This window comes from Oncorhynchus clarkii, chromosome 1, assembly GCF_045791955.1.
Source record: "Oncorhynchus clarkii lewisi isolate Uvic-CL-2024 chromosome 1, UVic_Ocla_1.0, whole genome shotgun sequence".
Lineage (NCBI taxonomy): Eukaryota > Metazoa > Chordata > Actinopteri > Salmoniformes > Salmonidae > Oncorhynchus > Oncorhynchus clarkii.
In genome coordinates, this window is record NC_092147.1 from 50,940,729 (window position 1) to 50,961,307 (window position 20,579).

General features: G+C 45.6%; 1 protein-coding gene and 1 pseudogene across 5 annotated transcripts in view; both read right to left on the reverse strand.

Annotated features, from left to right (window-relative positions):
• Window positions 1–11,951, reverse strand: part of LOC139406233 (piggyBac transposable element-derived protein 4-like) — a 33,347-nt pseudogene extending 21,396 nt beyond the window's left edge.
• The window catches only part of LOC139408501 (neuronal cell adhesion molecule-like), a 110,420-nt gene extending 93,474 nt beyond the window's left edge, over window positions 1–16,946 (reverse strand). For 2 of the 5 annotated variants that reach the window (XM_071152561.1, XM_071152490.1), the window contains exon 1: window positions 16,782–16,930. The gene's annotated coding sequence lies outside the window, so the exon portion shown is untranslated. Of the gene's footprint in view, window positions 1–16,781 lie in introns of all 5 variants that reach the window. The other 3 variants (XM_071152534.1, XM_071152543.1, XM_071152482.1) reach the window with 3 other exon arrangements.
• Between the last annotated feature and the right edge of the window lie 3,633 nt (window positions 16,947–20,579).

Below are 20,579 nucleotides of genomic sequence, written 5' to 3' on the forward strand. Positions count from 1 at the left end.
TAAATGTTGTAAATTACCGGTAGCTTTGCAACCCTAACCGTGACACAGGCTGGTCAGTGCTGGTGGGTGGTGGTGGACCGACCGCCCTGCACACAGCCTCCAAAGTAGATTCAGTGTTTAGGAATGAGACCGTGCCAGATAATTGGGATTCAAATGGCAAGAGGCCAAGAGAAAAAAACGTCAATGATAAGTTCAATAAAAAATTGTTCTCATGGCTATGATGGCCCCATCTTACAACAGCTCAACGTCAGTGAGAAGACTGACTCAGAGTCGAAACAATTATCATAGGACCACAGGTGGACAGGGAAACATCATGTCCAACACTGTATTTTATATACTACAGGTCCTCACAACAGGCTATGTAACACCGACCTCTAACAGGTCTCAGTACAGCGTTACCAAGAGTGCTCTGCTCTAGTCTGACTAAAACTGCTGCAGAGAGCTCTGTCTGGAGGAAGGGTAGATGGGAAAGAGAGACTACACAGAGAGTGTGTGTGACAGAGAGAGAGAGAGAGAGAGAGAGAGAGAGAGAGAGAGAGAGAGAGAGAGAGAGAGAGAGCCTTGGTTGGCCTTCAACATTTAGAGCATGGCAGGCTTGCACTCTGTGACACTAAAGGCGTCCGTCCACATGCTTCCCAGCTGAAACAATTCAGTAGATTTGTGCATATATTGTGACAACATTTTGTAACATGGACAGTCGAGTGCTGGATGCAGGGATGGATGGAGGGACGTATGGATGGAGGGACGGACGGATGGAGGGACGGATGGATAGAGATAATGGATAGAGGAGGGATGAATGGTATCATGGTGCCGGCACAACAAGCCACTTAACGCTGTTCTGTTTACCGGATCGGATTAGTCTTCCTCTGGGTGATCACACTAATTATAGTGATCCACATATACCTAGCTAAACAGATGTGTTCAACAGCACGGACTCAACATAAGGGTTGGGGTTGATTCCGTTTCAATTCAGTTAGTTCCGGGAGTAAATTGGACTTTCAGTTTACTTCCTGAATCTCGAGGGCGACTGACTCACCTTTCATCTACTAAGATCAATGACAGTAAGGGGGATATAATGAAGTCCATAGACCGTACACCAAGACAACACTGTATTTTCCTATCTGAGATTGCTCTACGTTATTTTCCTTTTCTAGGACAATTTTAGGCTCATTTCTTTTCACTCTTTCAAATATAGCATATTCACACAAAACATGTTAAATGTGGAAAAGTAGGTATCCGGGTGGACTCAGTATGCCTCAGTCCTAAACAATAGGAGTCAAATGTATAGAAAGTCTTTGCTATTAGATATTATGCGTAACAAATGGACCTCCGTCACAGTGGTGCGTTTCACCAATGCATGGCTTTATCATTTAGACTATTTTATTTCTTGTCTCTTTCTCTCTTATGCCGTTCTTTAGTCAGCCATTTGGAATGAAGTGATTCAGCAAAGCTTTATCAGGCCTGCGCTGGTCGCTGCTGCCAATACTCTGTTACTTTCCAATAGAAATTCACAGTTTAAGCCAAAAATCCAAACTATATAGTAAACAGAATAACAACTTTAGATATATATTTTTTATTTAACCTTTATTTAACTAGGCAAGTCAGTTAAGAACAAATGCTTATTTTACAATGGCGGCCTACACCGGCCAAACCCTCCTTTAACTCGGACGACGCTGTGCCAAATGTGCGCCTCCCTGTGGGACTCCTGATCACGGCCGGTTGTGATACAGCCCAGGATCGAACCAGGGTCTGTAGTGATGCCTCTAGCACTGAGATGCAGTGCCTTAGACCGCTTTGCCACTTGGGAGCCCTCCAAATAGAATGATAGATGAGGATGAAAACAAACTCAAATGGTCTAGGATTGGGAAATACTGTAAAAGCAGACACATAGCACATTGTACTTTGGCCATGTTTCAATCTGTTCAGGCCAAGGACAAACAACTCACAAAAAGTCTCGCAAACTTTTGCTATGCTTTTGCAATAGCTCCATACTTCGAGTAAATATATTTTTTAAAGGTAATAGTATATTGGAACAGCATTGTACGTGACTTGAAAAAGGCATACTACAGCTCTATTACACACAGCAAAAGCAGAAGACACAGGGAGTGACAGTGAGTGTCTAGCATGGACACTTGGAGGAGTGGTAGGGAGGGGTACATGAGGAGAGAAAAAAATGACCCTAAGCCTCTCCAGCAGGTCTATTGTTCCTATCATCAAAGAAAAAGCCAGAGAAAGCCATATTTACGGCAGACAGTCTAGATTAGAATGGTGCGCCCCGGTGAGACAGAGAGCAAGCTCCGGTCTCTGCCTCTTCCATTTCTCACCCCAGCCTGGCCTTCTCGTTCACCATATCACCCTTCTCACCCTTCTCACCGCCACCACCTAACATCTGTTAGAATAACCTTTAAAGACCCAATCTGTGACATATACAGCTGTCTTTATCATTTAAATCCCTGTTTGAGAGTGGTTACACTTCAGCAGCAGCTCCATCCCTCAGCTTTATAGCAAAACAAGTGGTGGAGCTGCCATTTTGTTGTTTTTCCAAATGAAGGAGTGAGCCTTTAACCTGAGTCAATGGGGCATCCTGTTTGTTTATTAGCCTCTTAAAAAAATAGACAGTTACACAGTAATGGTGGACCAAAAGGAAAAGTCAATGAAATGCACAGGCAATAATGAAGACACTGACATCCTAAAGGCGTTAACAAATGAAAGGGACTACAATGTTTGCTTCTATTTACACCAAGAACTACAGATCAGAGGGGTGGAGTATTTAAGTTTGTGAAGTAGTAAACCAATGAAACCACAGACCGTGGGAATCCCAAATGGCACCCTATTCAATGCCTAGAGCACTTTTGACCAGGTCCCATAGTGCTCTGGTCAAAGTAGTGCACTATGTAGGGAATAGGATGCCATTTGGGACGCACACTGGGGGGGGGGGGTCTCCTTCCCTGCTACACTTCCAAGTCTACATCAAAGTACAGCATGTGGATGTTTGAGATATGGTGAGGGAAAACTTGGTCAATTCATGCAATCACTTGTATCTTCAGAAAAAAAACACTAATGCAAGTGTCATGCATTGTGCCCTACTGGATTGCTTGGTTGTTTCAGCCGTTGACTGAAACTGTGATCGTAGTTTGGTTTGGATGATCTAAAACACCCGAATGCTTCCAGGGTTTCTGTGAATGCTTCCAGGGTGATGTTGACACAAAGGTCGATGGAACCATAGAACCCACCAGTTCCATTACCCAAGAGGCAATGGGGACCAGGCCAGGGTTTGGTGGAGTAGTTTGCATGGTCCTGTGTGCCTGTGGCCCTAAGGCTCATTTGGTAAGACGCCATAAACACCAACTGGTTGTGGGTTCAGTTCCCGCAGGGATCCCATTGGCCTACACATACTAAAAATGACCGTCTTCAGAATAAAGTCGCTTTGGAGGAGGAAAGGTGGGAGGTGTTGTTATTTATCTGTCAGTAAACGATGGTGGAGGCATTCTATCTGTAAACCAGTGGTACCTGGGAAGCAGTCAGATTAGGAAAGCGCAGTGCTGCTATCACTCTCTCCCAGGGTTGGGTTTGGGTATATATAATGGGTTCATCCCGTGGTAGTTGGACTCGGGCTCCAAATGCTTAATGGAATTTTAACATTGAAGACGAGCATGGTGAATCCAACCAACCCTCATGTTGTGGACCTATTCTAGTCTGTTTAGTAATTAGCTATCAGGGAACGAGTGCCTGTGTTTAAGCATATGGGAAATCGAAATCACAGGAAATCTTGAATCTTGAAACATACTGTATACACACGTAAATAAATGTACACATTTATGCATTAAATATCTCTGTACTTCTCAGCTCGAGAAGATTTGGTCTCGATACAGAATAAGCAGAAGTAACAACTATAATCCATGGATCAGAATAGTGCACTCTACTCGGGAAGAATGTGTTGAAAGTAATATATCCATGTACCACAAATTAAACTGGAGAGCACCGTGTCTCTAAAACATCTGATGAGTGGTGCTCGGACAAAACAGCGCATCTCCAGTTACCACAGAAAGGCGTGTACTGGGTACCAACATCCTTTTGACAACCAGAAAGAAAAGAGATCCGACAACTTGGTAAGGAAATACGGTGTCTCCTTTCCCTGGGACCTATCTCATCTTAACCTTGTGGAGCTCGGGGGACATGAGCGGGACAAAGGATAGCAAATACTAGCAACACCGAGGCAGATTCAAAGTCAGGATTTGACCTTACAACAGCGTAGGGGAGAGTAGGGTGAGATCGGCTTGCATTCCAAATGGCACCCTGTTCCCAATATAGTGCACTACTTTTGATCAGGGCCCATAGTCAAAAGTAGCAAAACCACATAGAAAAAGGGGTGCCATTTGGGACACACCCGCTGAGTAATGAATATTCCACTAAGAGGACTCCAGAGGGCTATCGTCTGGTGTTCTATCATCTCTTAAGATCAAAAAGAGAGAGAAAGAGCGAGAGAGGGAGAAAAAGGGAGGAAAGGGAGAGAGAGAGAGAGAGAGAGAGAGTATGTGAGAGAGAGAGAGAGAGAGAGAGAGAGAGAGTGAGTGAGTGAGAGAGAGAGAGAGAGAGAGAGAGAGAGAGTGAGTGAGTGAGTGAGTGAGTGAGAGAGGGAGAAAAAGTGAGGAAAGGGAGAGAGAGAGAGAGAGAGAGAGAGAGAGAGAGAGAGAGCAAGCGAGTGGTGGAGAGAGAGAGAGAGAGAGAGAGGGAGAAAAAGTGAGGAAAGGGAGCGAGAGAGAGAGAGAGAGAGAGAGAGAGAGAGAGAGAGAGAGAGAGAGCAAGCGAGTGGTGGATGGAGATCAGAACGTAATCTGCTCTCAGGGAGGTGATTGGTCCTTTATCTGAGAAGCTCAGCTATAAACTCTGGATATCATCCACTAAAAATATTACATGTATGGGAAATGGAACCAATTTAAATATCCTAGGCTTAGATATCTTTCAATCCCCACCATTCAATCATGTAAATTAGAATTTTTCATGAAAAAAATACCTATTCTCCGTTGCATAAAATCAATGGATTAAGCATCAGATTTTTTTAACTGAGACCAGCCATAGAAGAGACAGGACAAAAGCTACAGTAGCACCTTGAGCTCTCCTCGTCCGCAATTCAATATATTATTCTACAGGAAATGTAATAAAAGCTCTGGTGAATATATGAGGATTTATTTTTTTAACAACTCTGCTCTGTTCCCCTCGACACACCGTTAAATATCAAATCAAACCATTGAAGAGCAGACTTCGAAAACCAGCTATATGAAGTCTCACTTTTCCCACTCAAAGAGCTATCACAACTATATAAACTCCCCTTCAAATGACGCACCATCACAAATGGACAAAAAAATAAAAAATCCTGAGTGTTGCATTTGTCCTCCCGAGGTGGTGGGTAGGCAGGTGCACTCTGTCACCCAGCTAGCCCTTTGAGTAACGTCTGCTACGGTAGCTTCTTTCAAAGAGAACTATGGGCCCATATTAACAAAGTGTCTCAATTGCTGATATAGGATCAGTTTTGCCTTTTAGATTTGAATTAATACAATTATATAGACACGGGTAACTGATCCTAGATCAGCAATCTTATTTTGAGATGCTTTTCGAATACGGTCATGTGTCATTTGTCCTGTGGGGCCAGGGAGCTAGTCCGGAGGCTCCAAACAAGCCAACCTCGAACGGTACGATGTTCATTAGATCTGGACTCCTTTCAACCTCGGCCAACACTCAAATACCAACGGAGAGTTGGTCCACTAACGGGACCAAAAACCATGGCCTATTTAATAACTGACTCGTGTTGACTATGAGAGCCTTCTAATCTCATTGTCCTTTTCAGCACAGTTCCAGCAACTATGGTGGATTCGAAACCAGGCCAGCTCAGTACAGCTTGGCTTGGCTCAATAGTCTGAAAAGTCTTCAAGGCACCCTCCCCCTCTATCTCCAGTCCATCTCTTACCCAGGAATGGCCGGTTCTCAGAACTCTCAAAATATAGATCAGATCACCAGGACACTATTCAAAGACCTGCAAGCACACAGACAAGACAGACAGACCAGACCAGACAGACAAGCGCTCTGGTGCCCCAGACAGACCTCTCAGCCACACTGGTCGTTTGATTGGGTTATCAAGCCCAGCCAGCCTCTGAGGTGGCTGATAAATGAAGTCACCATTCATCCCTCCATCCTCTTCACTGCTGGGGCTAGGGGCGGGAATTGCCTTAGTGACAATGACATTCTTTCAGAGCCACCAAAGAGCAAGTCGAGCTCTGAGTCAGAGAAGCAGGGAAGGAGGGGGACTACAGACAGAGGAACGAGATTACACTGATTTCTATTCCACTGTAGTGTGTTTGATCTTAAATTGCTCTGGCATCGGAACGTATTCTAGTCAACTCGCTGTGTCGCTGTGGCTGTTGTCCTCTCGGTGCCGATTCTCTTTTAGTCTTTTTATTCATGCAGTGGTTTTCTCACGCAAAAGTGGCCCGTTTTGTGGGAGACAAAGAGAAGACGAAGGATATAGAAGAAGAATATGGAACAGACAGAAACGTTTGAACCTCTATTATAAACTTAATTGCTAGGCTAAAGGTTACTTGTAATACAGCCTTAGTACTTTGGGGGAAACATCCAACCTTCCCAAAAAACAAATCTAAATGACGTCCCAATCTTGAGGTGCAGATTACAAGAAATCGAAGCACAGTATGAATCACGTAAGTGTAATATAATGAGATGACGAGTACATCCCAATTACTGTACGCGTCGTGGCACAATTGAGATTACACGTAGGGTTATTAATACATCAAGCAGTAAACAATTCTCTCAAGGAAAATTCAAAACAACACTCCTGACGCCAGCTATGCGCCACTCTCTCCCCTTTCATTGTCTTCTTACCCATTCCCTTCTTCCTAGTCACTAACTGCTATACAGGCTTGGAGTTGGTCGGGATTGGTTTGGTAAATGTCCCGTATATTTTAAATGAGAAAAACAAATCAAAATGGGAATCATAGGGATGTAAATAACGAAGGAACAGTCCTCTCAGAGTCATAACAACATTCCTGGTGCCAGCTCTGCCCCCAACCCTTACCAGGACTTATTGTGGCAGCACCCTCGCCTGAGAGAGGAAAAAATCTCCATAGCTGACAGAGTGCATTAGACTCTCAGCAAACATGGCTAATACTCATTGTTCTGACGCTGGAGCTGATTAATCCGTTTGAATGTCCCTCAACATGTGACCTGGGGATCAGGGTGCCCGATTGGGTGTTACCAAGAAAGGGGGAGTGGGTTTACCGGGGGACTACTTTTGGGATTCTACTTCGTTTTTTGACCTCAATCTTCTCTAATCATTTTGAAGCCATAGACACAGAAGGATTATGGTGGTGTATAGATTATGCTTTTAAACAACGCGTCACACAGGCAGGGAGGAGAACAACAGAAAAACACCAACCAGAGGCAGCATTGTTTTTTGTTGTAAAGAAATCTCAAAAGGGACATGGATTGGAACATTTATCTGGGGCTGAATAGAGATGGAGGAAGAGAAAATCTCTGATAGATTCGCAGTAGGATTTGTTTACCATCCCATTTCTTTGTCTCGCCCCCCAAGGGGAGAATTTTCCCAGGATTCCCGTGGCTGTGTTTGGGGTTTTAAGGGATGAAAAAAGGCGGAAGGAAGAAAAGCTCATTGGTCTCAGCATCTATCTAGTGCCACAGAAACAGGGAAAGAGAGCCAAGCTGTCATCCCAGTTGGATTAAGAGTCCTTCAGTGGAGGCTGAGCTGGTGACATGGTCCCTAACCATGGAGCGGAGACTGGGTGGGGGGGACGGCAGCGGTATTAGGGAACCAGGACCTAAATTAGTCACAAGGTTCAGTCGGCCTCCTGAACCATAGAAAAACCCCTTTGTCACCTTTTATTCATGTGCTGGCAGCCAAGTGTCTACCTTCATCCGGTTAAATCAATCACTGTTGCATGTGATGGGCCTGGAAGAATGAAATTAACCTATTTGACCTTCATTTCATCAGGTTATCCTGATGAGGTCAGCTTTTGGAAAATACCGATTTTTCAAGGGATGAAGCTGCACTAAACTCTCACTCTGCTGCATGTGCCACTACGCCATAGTTTACATACAGTGGTGACATAACATCCATTTAATGCTGCAATATGTAACTTTTTTTGGGAGTGCTGACCAAATTGACGTAGAAATGTGAATTATAGATCTGCCATTCTCATTGAGAAAACCTCTAAGAAGTGGTAGATCTGTTCTATGTGCATTATTGCTATGCTTCCTGTGCAGACAGTTTCATTTTTGTATCTTTTGCTTTCCGGTTTTGCACACCAGCTTCAGAAACTGAAAATACTATATTTTTCATTTGTGGAAAATATATTTCACAGCGGTTTAGATGATATGATGAGTCTTTACACCATACTTACACACATAAACAAAAATCAAATCAAATAAAATTGTATTTGTCACATGCGCTGAATACAACAAGTGTAGACCTTACCGTGAAATGCTTACTCACAAGCCCTTAACCAACAGTGCAGTTCAAGAAGAGTTAAGAAAATATTTACCAAACAAAATAAAGTAACAAATAATAAAAAGTTACACAATAACATAACAATAACGAGGCTATATACAGGGGGTACCGGTACCAAGTCAGTGAGCGGGGGTAAAGGTTAGAGGTCAATTGTACATGTAGGTAGGGGTGAAGTGACTATGTATAGATAGTAAACAGTGAGTAGCAGCAGTGTACAAAACAAATGGGGGGGGGGGGGGTCAATATAAATAGTTCTGTGGCCACTTGATTAATTGTTCAGCAGTCTTATGGCTTGGGGGTAGAAGCTGTTTAGAAGCCTCTTGGACCTAGACTTGGCGCTCCAGTACCGCTTGCCGTGCGGTAGCAGAGAAAACATGACTATGACTTGGGTGACTGGAGTCTCTGACAATTTTATGGGCTTTCCTCTGACACCGCCTATTATATAGGTCCTGGATTGCAGGAAGCTTGGCCTCAGTGATGTACTGGGCCGTACGCACTACCCTCTGTAGCGCCTTACGGTCAGATGCCGAGCAGTTGCCATACCAGGCAGTGATGCAACCGGTCAGGATGCTCTCGATGGTGCAGCTGTAGAACTTATTGAGGATCTGGGGACCCATGCCACATTTTTTCAGACTCCTGAGGGGGAAAAGGCTTTGTCGTTCCCTCTTCACGACTGTCTTGGTGTGTTTGGACCATGATAGATCTTTGTTGATGTGGACATAAAGGAACTTGAAACTCTCGACCTGCTCCACAACAGCCCTGTTGATGTTAATGGGGGCCTGTTCGGCCCGCAATTTCCTGTAGTCCACATTCAGCTCCTTAATCTTGCTCACAATGAGGGAGAGGTTGTTGTCCTGGCACCACACTGCCAGTTCTCTGACCTCTTCTATATAGGCTGTCTCATCGTTGTCGGTGATCAAGCCTACCACTGTTGTGTCCTCAGCAAACTTAATGATGGTGTTGGAGTCGTGTTTGGCCACGCAGTCGTGGGTGAACAGGGAGTACAGGAGGGGACTAAGTACACACCCCTGAGGGGCCCCAGTGTTGAGGATCAGCGTGGCAGACGTGTTGTTGCCTACCCTTACCACCTGGGGGCGGCCCGTCAGGAAGTCCAGGATCCACTTGCAGAGGGAGGTGTTTAGTCCCAAGGTCGTTAGCTTAGTGATGAGCTTCTTGGGCACTATGGTGTTGAACGCTGAGCTGTAGTCAATGAACAGCATTCTCACATACTTTTGTCCAGGTGGGAAAGGGCAGTATGGAGTGCGATTGAGATTGCATCATCTGTGGATCTGTTGGGGCGGTATGCGAATTGGAGTGGGTCCAGGGTATCCGGGAGGATGCTGTTGATGTGAGCCATGACCAGCCTCTCAAAGAACTTCATGGTTACTGAGTGCTTACGGGGCGGAAATCATTTAGGCAGGTTATCACCGCTTCCTTAGGCACAGGGACTATGGTGGTCTGCTTGAAACATGTAGGTATTACAGACTCAGTCAGGGAGAGGTTGAAAATGTCAGTGAAGACACTTGCCAGTTGGTCCACGCATGCTTTGAGTACACGTCCTGGTAATCCATCTGGCCCCGCGGCTTTGTGAATGTTGACCTGTGTAAAGGTCTTGCTCACATCGGCTGCCTAGAGCGTTATCACACAGTCATCCAGAACAGCTGGTGCTCTCGTGCATGCTTCAGTGTTGCTTGCCTCAAAGCGAGCATAAAAGGCATTTAACTCATCTGGTTGGCTCACGTCACTGGGCAGCTCACGTCTGGGTTTCCCTTTGTAGTCCGTAATAGTTTTCAAGCCCTGCCACATCCGACGAGCATCAGAGCCGGTGTAATAGGATTCAATCTTAATCCTGTATTGGATTAAGAGAATTTAGGAGAACTATTAGAATTTTAGCCGCCATTAAATGGCGGAGCGATTTCTGCGTAGGGCATATTTTTTCTAAGAGATAACTACATCAAACACAGAGCATGGGAGTCTTGAAGGAAGCAGGTGGTAGGTTTAATGTCATTCTTTCTTGGCAGGCCCAGGCCTGGCTCTTTAAATCTTAGACTTGAAAAGCGGGATAAGGGCTGTCGTGGCATATTTGCTGAGCAATTAGACAACACAAGTGGGCCAAACCATTATGTCAACAGAGAGGGGGGAGGAACGGGGGCCGAAAGGGGAGGAAGGAGGGTGATGGGCTCTTCTTAAGCCTATGCGAATGAGAGGAAGGAAGCATGAGAATGTTCTCGGGAGCATTCAAGTGCACGCTCCCTTCCCTAAAGAACATACTTCCACAGCATCCTGCTGCTAGGGTAGCACTCCTGTCCTGCTATCTGTCTCAATGGACAGACTAGAGGACAGCGTCATGCAGCTGCTGTGGCATTCTTCCACTGTGACCCTCTTCAGAGCAGGTGCCCATTTCTCGCATATATCCGCAGCCCATGCAGTACTTGGCAAGAGCCTGGGGCAGGGGCTGGGTTTGGGGATGGAGCATTGGCCGAGGCTGAGGTTGGGGTTGGGGCTGGGGATGGAGCTGTGGCTGTGGCTGAGGTCAGGGCTGGGGCTAGCTATAGGCTGAGATTGTTTTCCTCCACTATAAAATCTCTGATCTTCAAACAAATATCCAGATCTTCTCTTCAAAACAGAGATCCAGCCAGTGCCCAGGCTTGTAGCCCAGACTCCCGAGTCCCCAGCCCCCTGATCCGGCAGCCCCCCCTCCTACTTCACAAGAAATGCTCAAAGAACAACGGCCCCCCAGCCAGTGGGGACGGGGCAAAAACAGACCCTCTTTTGTTCCCCTTGCCCCTTCTCGGCGTTCCATTAGGTACATGATCCCCCCCCCAAAAAAAAATGCTTCCACACACCCCTCGCGTCCACCCTTCTCCCCCAATTTCCCTTCTCCCCCTCCACTTCTTTCCAATGGGTGGTAAAAAAGCTTTTTAAAAAAAGAGTGACTTGTGAGGAGGACACAGAGAAGCAGACTAGCAAACACATCCTTCATTCCTTCAACCCCCATCCCTCTCAACTCAGTCTTGTTCGTATCACAGAGAATAAATTCAGGTAAGTCCGGTGGTGAAGAATGAATCCCCGTGTTAGCTAACCGCCTGGAAGCTCAAGTGGTTTTACGTTGCATTGTTTCAAATCAACGATGGCGGGTTAGCCTGTTCACTTGGTTTCTATTGGGTAGGGGGAGCATAGAACATTAAACCCACAACATCACGTTCTATTATCTTCCGATTCCTCACCACCCACTTTGAAAGGAGGCTTTCTGCTAGTTGATCCCTCACAGTCCGTTTGAACAGAAAAGAGCATCGCTTCACCTTTGTTCTCACCGAGGGGTGTAATAATCCTTACATGGGAGGGTGATAATACCGTATCCCGGGGTAACCTTGAGCGATTGGGTCGGGGCGGCTATAATGGTATAATAACCTGACATGGGTAATAATTCAGTCACCGTGGGGCTACTGCTGCTGCCAAATGGGGGAGACTGAACGCTGACGGACTAACCACTCCTTCTATGCCATCTGTCCTAGCAACCAAACAAATGACCACAAGCTAATAAAACAGTTAGCTATTAAAGAGCACATTGATAACAATAGTTGATTCACTTTGGACTGCTACTTCAGCTAGGAGCTAGGAAGGGACCAGGGCTGACCAGACCATTGACTGACCACTCCTGTAAATCTGACATCTACCCTAGCAACCAAACACTGTCCTGGCCTGAGATTCTTGACCACTAAGTCATATAGCTAGCTAGATAATAAGGAGCACACATATAGCCTAACACTACTATAACCCTTTGTGTAGCTCCAGGTTTCTTGCGTGTTTTATGTATAGTACAACAAGCCAAACAATATCCTATTACTTGATGTTGGGGTAATGAAACGCTACATAAGGAATCTCGAGAAGAAAGCGCTATTGTTTACAGCAACAGTGAGAATCAACCAAAATAGATTGTTTCTAGTCGAGACAATCGTGCCTGAGTCAGTCCAGAATCAGTCTGTTGTCACAATGTACGTACGGGTCACCTAACCTCGCCACTTTTTCTAAGACATTATAAATCTAGGTCTATGATGTAAACAAGTGTGCAGCTGTGAGGAGAGGAGAGCAGAGGACAGGACAGGAACCTGTCAATCCCCATTAGCACCAGTGGCTAACCAAGTGTGAAACTCTAATTGCGCTTCACCAGCTTGTCACTACTCAGGCATGTGTGTGTGTGCGTGTGTGCGCGTGCGCGTGTGTGTGCGTGCTTGCCTCTCTAAGCATTTTTGAATACATGCATACCTTTATTAAAGGCCCATTTCAGTCAGAAATGTGATTTCCTGTGTTTTATATATATTTCTACACTACGAGTTTGGAATAATACTGAAAATTATGATAATGCCCTTTTAGCGTAAGAGCTGTTTGAAAAGGCTGCTGGAAATGTCGTCTTTTTTGGTGGGATAGTTTTGGCCTGCCTGGTGTGATCACCTAGAGGTAAATTAGTTAATAGACCAATAAGAAAGAGAGTTCCAAACCTCTCTGCCAATAACAGCTCATTTTCAGTTTTCCCCTCCCCACTCCCAGACAGTCCTAGCAAAATTCTTGCTTGAGAATTTGCTCTTTGCTAAGAAGCCATTTTTGTTTCTTTTTGACCATTTTCATTTAAAACAATCCATGTAAGGTACTTCATTGTTACTCAGAAATGATTTAATATTGAGATACAAATGGCTGCAATGGACCTTTAAAAACCGTGACACATCCAGCCCCATGTCATGTCTGTTGAGCAGGCAGAGACAGCCAAGCAGCAGCGAGACCGAGGGAGGGATATCCTTCACAGTCACCCGGTGGTCCTCACAGAATTAGACAGAACAGTATTATATGGCTGCGCGTCCCAAAGGGCATCCTATTCTCTACATAGTGCCCTACTTTTGACCAGAGCCCTGGGAATAGGGTGGGTATCATGAGAGTAGGGCGTCATTTTGGGATGCACACTTTGTGTTTCTATGGTGGTCCCCCTAATGAGACATTCATCTGCCGGCAGTGTGGAGGACAGGGGTGTGGCAGAGAAGCTAGACTAAAGCATTTTCACTGTGACGCCTGCCTGGTCCTATGGGAACACACATACACACACGAAACACACACACACACACAGAGACAGGCCCAGACCCTGGTGACACTAATGGATGTACATGGGCCTCTCTTACTCGCCTGGAATCACTTTCATCAGAGCAGGTCAGCCGGCAGTAGCAGACATTCATATTATTGAGTGGCAGACCGGCTACATTCAGATCATGGCTAAATAATATTCTCCATTCAAAGCAAGAGTGCACTTTCACAACCTGTCCGACTGACTGACCCGTGAGGACATACTGTATAACTAAAAATGGTAACCCCCAGGGTACAAACATGTGTCTTACAAGTAACAACCACTGAGACACAAAGAATAATCATATACTGTAGGTCTGTGTTGTTTTTGTTTTAAAAAAAAACTCCAAAGAAAGCATCAAGAACTGCATGATCAAAAGTAAACTATTCAGACTAGTGACATCTGCATTAATTAAACGGACACAACTCCACAAGTGTGATGCCATTCCGTGATTCAATAGCTCCAAATGAACCGTCTTGGCTCGAACGTCCTTCAACACTTCCGTTCTGGACAAATAACGGTTGATTTGACGCACGCAGTCTTCCCAAAAAGAACATTCAAATATGAACGTGTCATAAAAGTTGATATTAAATTCTTCCAGAGGAACCACTATGACATCAGCATGACTAGACCAGGCTGAGTGCGTTGGTTGGATGACTGAGACACATTGTCCTGCTGTCTTGTGGGGGGGGGGGTTAAAACACAAGCTAACAACTGCCTGGCAGACGACCGGAGATAGAGAACAAGTCCCTTCTCACAGAATAGTCTGCATGCTTCACCAGCCCACAGTGTTGAATAAGTGGCATTTTCCTCTTCTCCACCCCAGCCTTTCCCATCGCTCTAAGGACCGGCCACTTCTATGTTTATCATCTACTGGGAAACTGGGACTCTCATAATGCCACATACAAATAAGTGCATGCATGAAAACAAAACACACACACACACACAGAGACACACAGACGTTCAACAGACACACACACAGACACACACACACACACACGCACACAGAGACACACACACGTTCAACAGACACACACACAGACACACACACGCACACAGAGACACACACACGTTCAACAGACACACACACAGACACACACACGCACACAGAGACACACACACGTTCAACAGACACACACACAGACATGCACAATACCACAGATACCACAACCAGTAAATGGTAATTATGGTGATCCATTACAGTTATGCAAATCTCCATGTGGCACTGGAGCTGGGTGAAAGCAGTGAAGAGTAAAGGGCCAGATATCTAGGTCACCAGCCTGGTAAGGTCACTGTGTATTATCTCGTCCCATTTTCAGCAATGGCCGGACGGGTGAGCAACAACGGTCTGCCAGACGACAGCTGTCAACTAAACCGCAAAAGTCACTGAGGTGACAGCAGGAAGTACAGAAAGGTTGAAAAATGACCGGAACATCAAAGGACAACATTATAACTGGTTGTTTTTCATCCGTTTTCACCGTAGTGTCCCTTTAAGACAGCTGCCCAGAGGGGGTCACAAATCTGTAAAGCAATGGTAACAAGCTGATCTTACAATTAGATCAGATATAATCCATGGGTCAATAAAAAAACAATAAGGAACACCAGGGCAGGGTACACAAGCAACAATCAACAATAGGAGACACAAACACATTTTTGGGCCGCTCTCTCAGGATGAATGCAGATGCCATAGGGTAGGTCAGGGACTCGTTATCTACTTGAGGAGATGAACAATAGTCTGCTCAGACTGAACAAACACACCTAGAACGTCTGTCACAGCCAGAAGACAGATAAAAGCATTAGTCATTCATCGTTAGTCGTTAGCATTGTATTCATTGGACTGAGAAGTAAAAGTGGCGTGTGTTTTTGTGTGTGTTTGGGTGTGTGTGTGTGTGTGTGTGTGTGTGTGTGTGTGTGTGTGTGTGTGTGTGTGTGTGTGTGTGTGTGTGTGTGTTTCTGTCTGTGTGCGTGTGTGTGTGTGTTTGGGTGTGTGGGTTTGTGTGTGTCTGGAAAGTGAAAGTGGCGAGTGTTTGGTTGTGTGAGTTTGTTTGTGTTGAAGGGGGGGGGGGGGGGCACGGGGCTACTATTAATGAGTTAAGCTTGCCTGACAAGGGGACAGAGTGTGTGTGGGGGGGGGGGGGGGGGAGTAGGGTAAGACATGGGTGGGAATGTTTTTGCAGTAATGCAATTGTTTGGCTTGATTAATAACGTCTCGAATACGTGACAGATGGAACAAGGACATCTCCAGGGGGATTATTCTAATTAGAATAATGAGAATTTCGAGAAAATGGAGTAAACTAGATATTGGTGTCAACACATTAAACGAAACACAACATTTGATTTGCACCCGTACATTTTGAGAAATCGAATCAAGCTGACATTTCGCATGTGAAATAACAGCAAACGTATTATTTGATTTCGATCAACTGACCAAATCTACTCAATACCAAATACCAAACTTGAGTTATGTGCGTAGGCCATTTACACAAATGCATTACATATTGTCTAACGCTCTGCTCTGCTCTCTCTCTCTCTCTCTCTTTCTCTCTCTCTCTCTGTCTCTCTGTCTCTCTCTCTCCCTCCCTCGTTACAACGAATACAATAATTTGTGGAAAACCTTCAGTGAAGTAAAAAAAAAAAGGATTGTCACGCGCATAGCGGCACACACATTTGGGGTGCTGTGGAGTGCGCCTTGGGTTGACTATCATTTGTTAAACAGCCATAACCTACAAATGAACAATTGATGCCATCGCAAATCTAACATTGTTGACAACTTGTCCACCTGACCAACCACACTGATGCACAGACTGATGTACAGGGCTGTAGGACCAATACACAGACTCCCGATGTTGTGTCCCAACGCTAGCTGTAGGCTACACCTGTTCTGACTAATATACCACATTTCTGTATCACATAAGAAGTAATCTAAATACTGTTACTGGTTCCATATGTAGGGTATACAACATGCAGTTTAATTGGCTCCGGCAATTTAACGAACACGATGATTCGTTTCTTGATAGCCTCAAGACAACATCTATCCTACGTTCGCACGCATAAACTACTGAATGAACGACAGCGTCATACGATTCTCATTCTGCCTTTGGGATGTTATGGCATAAAAACATGATTTACTTAACTAACCTGCAGTGTGAGGTGCGCTCTTTCTTCCAGGTCCTTGCAGTAGAGTGCTATTTTTCCCCGGTGTGTATTTTTAGTTGGAACCGCGTCAGTCCGTTGAGCTTCCACTTGCCTCTGCTGCTTGACTGGTCCTTTCCTCCTCTCGCTCTCTCTATCTCATCCGTTCACAAGATAGCGCGCTCTTCAAGCGCGCACACTGCAGCGCCGCTGCGGACGGATGGGGGTGGCCTCGAGCGCTGGACCAATTTGACAAAATAGGTTTCCAAATTCCAAATCGGTCCCCAGTTTCTTTCAACATCACAGATGGAGAACAGCTGTAAGGGGTAAAGGATCACGCAGGCTAAAATAATTGTACATGCTGTATTGTATAAATGATTCCCTGTTGCTATTGTATTAATCATCTTCTTGGAATGAGAGGGGTGAGTGAAAGGTTATTTACAAATTTAACCGTTTATAAACAATTTATAATCCGATTTATAATTTTGGATGTATGTGTAATCACGAATTATAATGGAGGTGCATAAACAAAAACAACATATTTACAGTATACAATGTTTGCCTATTATCTGTCACCCTTCAGGCAGAAACAGCACATTAGTGCCTCTATTTGCAGGATTTCTCCATTTAAAAAATGCACAACATGTTGTCTTAAGTCAACAAATTCGGAACTGCTGAGCAAGTCTGTCTCACTGTCTATGCTATTAGATAGCGAGCAATCACTGCTGCTGTTCACCCCATGTTACTGGGGATATACCAGAGACAAAGGGTTGTTCATATTGCAACCATACATCGGGCTCCCGAGTGGTGCAGCAGTCTAAGGTACTGCATCTCAGTGCTAGAGGTGTCCCTACAGAATCCCTGGTTCGATTCCAGGCTGTATCACAACCGGCCGTGATTGGGAGTCCAACAGGGCGGACAATTGGCCCAGAGTCGTCTGGGTTTGGCCGGAGTAGGCTGTCATTGTAAATAAGAATTTGACTTGCCTAGTTAAAATAATAATAATCTCGAATGCCGGTTCACCGGTATGACCAAAATCACGAACCACTTTTTTTGTTGTCCAAGCACTCAAGAACTGTTGTCCACTAAAGATGAAAATAATCTGTTTGCATCTGCCATATTGTCTGTCCAATATCCAGACGACCTCTCCCTAGAGATTTCTATACAGTTCATCTGTTTCCGTAACGTGTTGAGGCCGGCAATTAAGGAGAATGAGAGGCTTAATTAAAGATATTGCAGAACAGCTGTATTTCAAGCACCACTGCCTTCTGCCACCAGTTTCCCTGATTTTTCGACAGCGATCAAGCTGTTTTTACCATCCCTGTAACTGTCGCTTCTGCGGAGAGGTCGTTTTCTAAACTAAAACTCATAAAGAACTACCTAAGAAGCATTAGGCTCTCGGTCTGATATGTGCTGAGTAAAATCTACTCATTGCACTGGCGCCGTCATTGCCTTGACCACGGCATTTGTTCACTGATATCCCCTCATACTTTCAATCAGTTGCATTTTTTATTTTTCAAGGTCTTTCAGTCCGATTCATGAAGCCCGAGAAACAAACACTTAGCTTCCTAGTACATGGAACATTTTTTATTAATGACTTTTTGGAGGGTTACTGCGGGGGGCTGCCCGGTACTCCAGTTTTCAGAACTCGGGATAAGACCCATATGCAGACAGCTAGAGTAACAGATGTTTATTGACCCAAACAGGGGGCAGGCAAAAGATAAGTCAAAGGCAGGCAGAGGTCTGTAATCCAGGGCAGAGTCAAAAAGGTACAGAACAGCGGGCCGGCTTGGGGTCAGGACAGGCAGAGGTTCGTAAACGGGTCAGAGTCAGGCAGGTACAGAACGGCAGGCAGGCTCGGGGTCAGGGCAAGCAGAATGGTCAGAACCAGGGAAACTAGGGAACTGTCACGACTTCCACCGAAGTCGGTCCCTCTCCTTGTTCGGGCGGTCATCGACCTTCTAGCCATCATTGATCCATTTTTCATTTTCCATTGGTTTTGTCTTGTCTTCCTTCACACCTGGTTCCAATCCCATCAATTACATGTTGTGTATTTAACCCTCTGTTTCCCCTCATGTTTTGTCGGAGATTGTTTTATTGTATATTTGTGCAAGTCATATGTCGGTGTGCGGCGGTTTGTACCCACTTATGTTATTTTTTGTATATTTTGGTTTTTGGAGTTTCATGAGCATTTATTAAACGACTCCGTTTATACCAAGTTCGTTTCCTGCGCCTGACTTCCCTGCCACTGACACGCACCCATTACAGAATCTCCGACCAATACTATGGAGTCAGCAGGAGAGGGTACCCGGCAATTGAGGTGGAGGAGCGCGTCCAGGAGCATGCAGTTTTACTTTACCGTCTTGGCGCCGCCATGGAATGCGTTGTCTAGACAATGGACCACTGGGAGAGACAGGGAGTTCTTCCAGCGCCAACGCTGTGTGAAGAGAGGGTTAGATGCGGCGTTGGACCAGTTTGAGGAGTTCCCCAGCCATTACCGGGTAGGTTTCGACCACTTGCCCGAGGGTGGAGTGGCGGGTGAGCGCCTCTACCATCTGAGGCAGGAAACGAGGAACGCCCAGGAGTTTGCCCTGGAGTTTAGGACCCTGGCTGCCTGCGCGGGATGGAACAACAGGGCCCTGATTGACCATTATCGTTGCAGTCTGCGCGAGGACGTCCGTCGGGAGCTGGCCTGCAGAGACACCACCCTCACATTTGACCAGCAGGTGGACCTGTCAATCCAGCTGGACAACCTGCTGGCTATTCGCGGACGTTCAGATCGGGGTCTGGTGGTTCCATCCTCCCGCACTCCCTCTCCAATACCCATGGAGCTGGGAGGGGCGGTGCGCAGGGAGACCGGAAGGAGTCCCCGCTCGTGCACCATCTGTGGCCGCAGAGGTCACACTGCCGGTCGGTGCTGGGTTGGTTCCTCTGGGAATTGAGGCAGCAGGCAGGGCACTCTGGTGTTACCCCAGGTGACTGTCACGACTACCCCATGTCACGACTAACTCATGACTACCCCAGGTGAGCCAGCACCATTCTCACGACTTCCGCCGAAGTCGGTCCCTCTCCTTGTTCGGGCAGTGTTCGGCGGTCGACGTCACCGACCTTCTAGCCATCATTGATCCATTTTTCATTTTCCATTGGTTTTGTCTTGTCTTCCTTCACACCTGGTTCCAATCCCATCACTTACATGTTGTGTATTTAACCCTCTGTTTCCCCTCATGTTTTGTCGGAGATTGTTTTATTGTATGTTTGTGCAAGTCATGTGTCGGTGTGCGACGGGTTTTGTACCCACTTATGTTATTTTTTGTATATTTAGTTTTTTGGAGTTTTATGAGCATTTATTTAATGACTCTGTTTTTCCAAGTTTGTTTTCCTGCGCCTGACTTCCCTGCCACCGACACGCACCCATTACAGGAACAGAACTTGAGCAAGCAGGGAGACAGGAAAACACGCTGGTAAGACCTTACAAGACAAGACGAACTGGCAACAGACAAACAGAGAACACAGGTATAAATACACTAGGGATGATGAGGAAGATGGGTGACACCTGTAGGGGGGTGGAGACGAGCACAAAGACAGGTGAAACAGATCAGGGTGTGGCACCAGTGATTGCACCAATAATCATGATGAAGCAGTATCCTATGGGATGATCCTTTTCACATCATCAGCTCTGATGATCTGGTCATGTGACTCTTGAAAGAAGGACATTTCGTCTCAATTCAACCCTGAGCGAGTCAGTGAATCACTCAGGCACAGCCTCTCAGTGCAAGTTGTTGTTCCAACACATGCATTATGTCT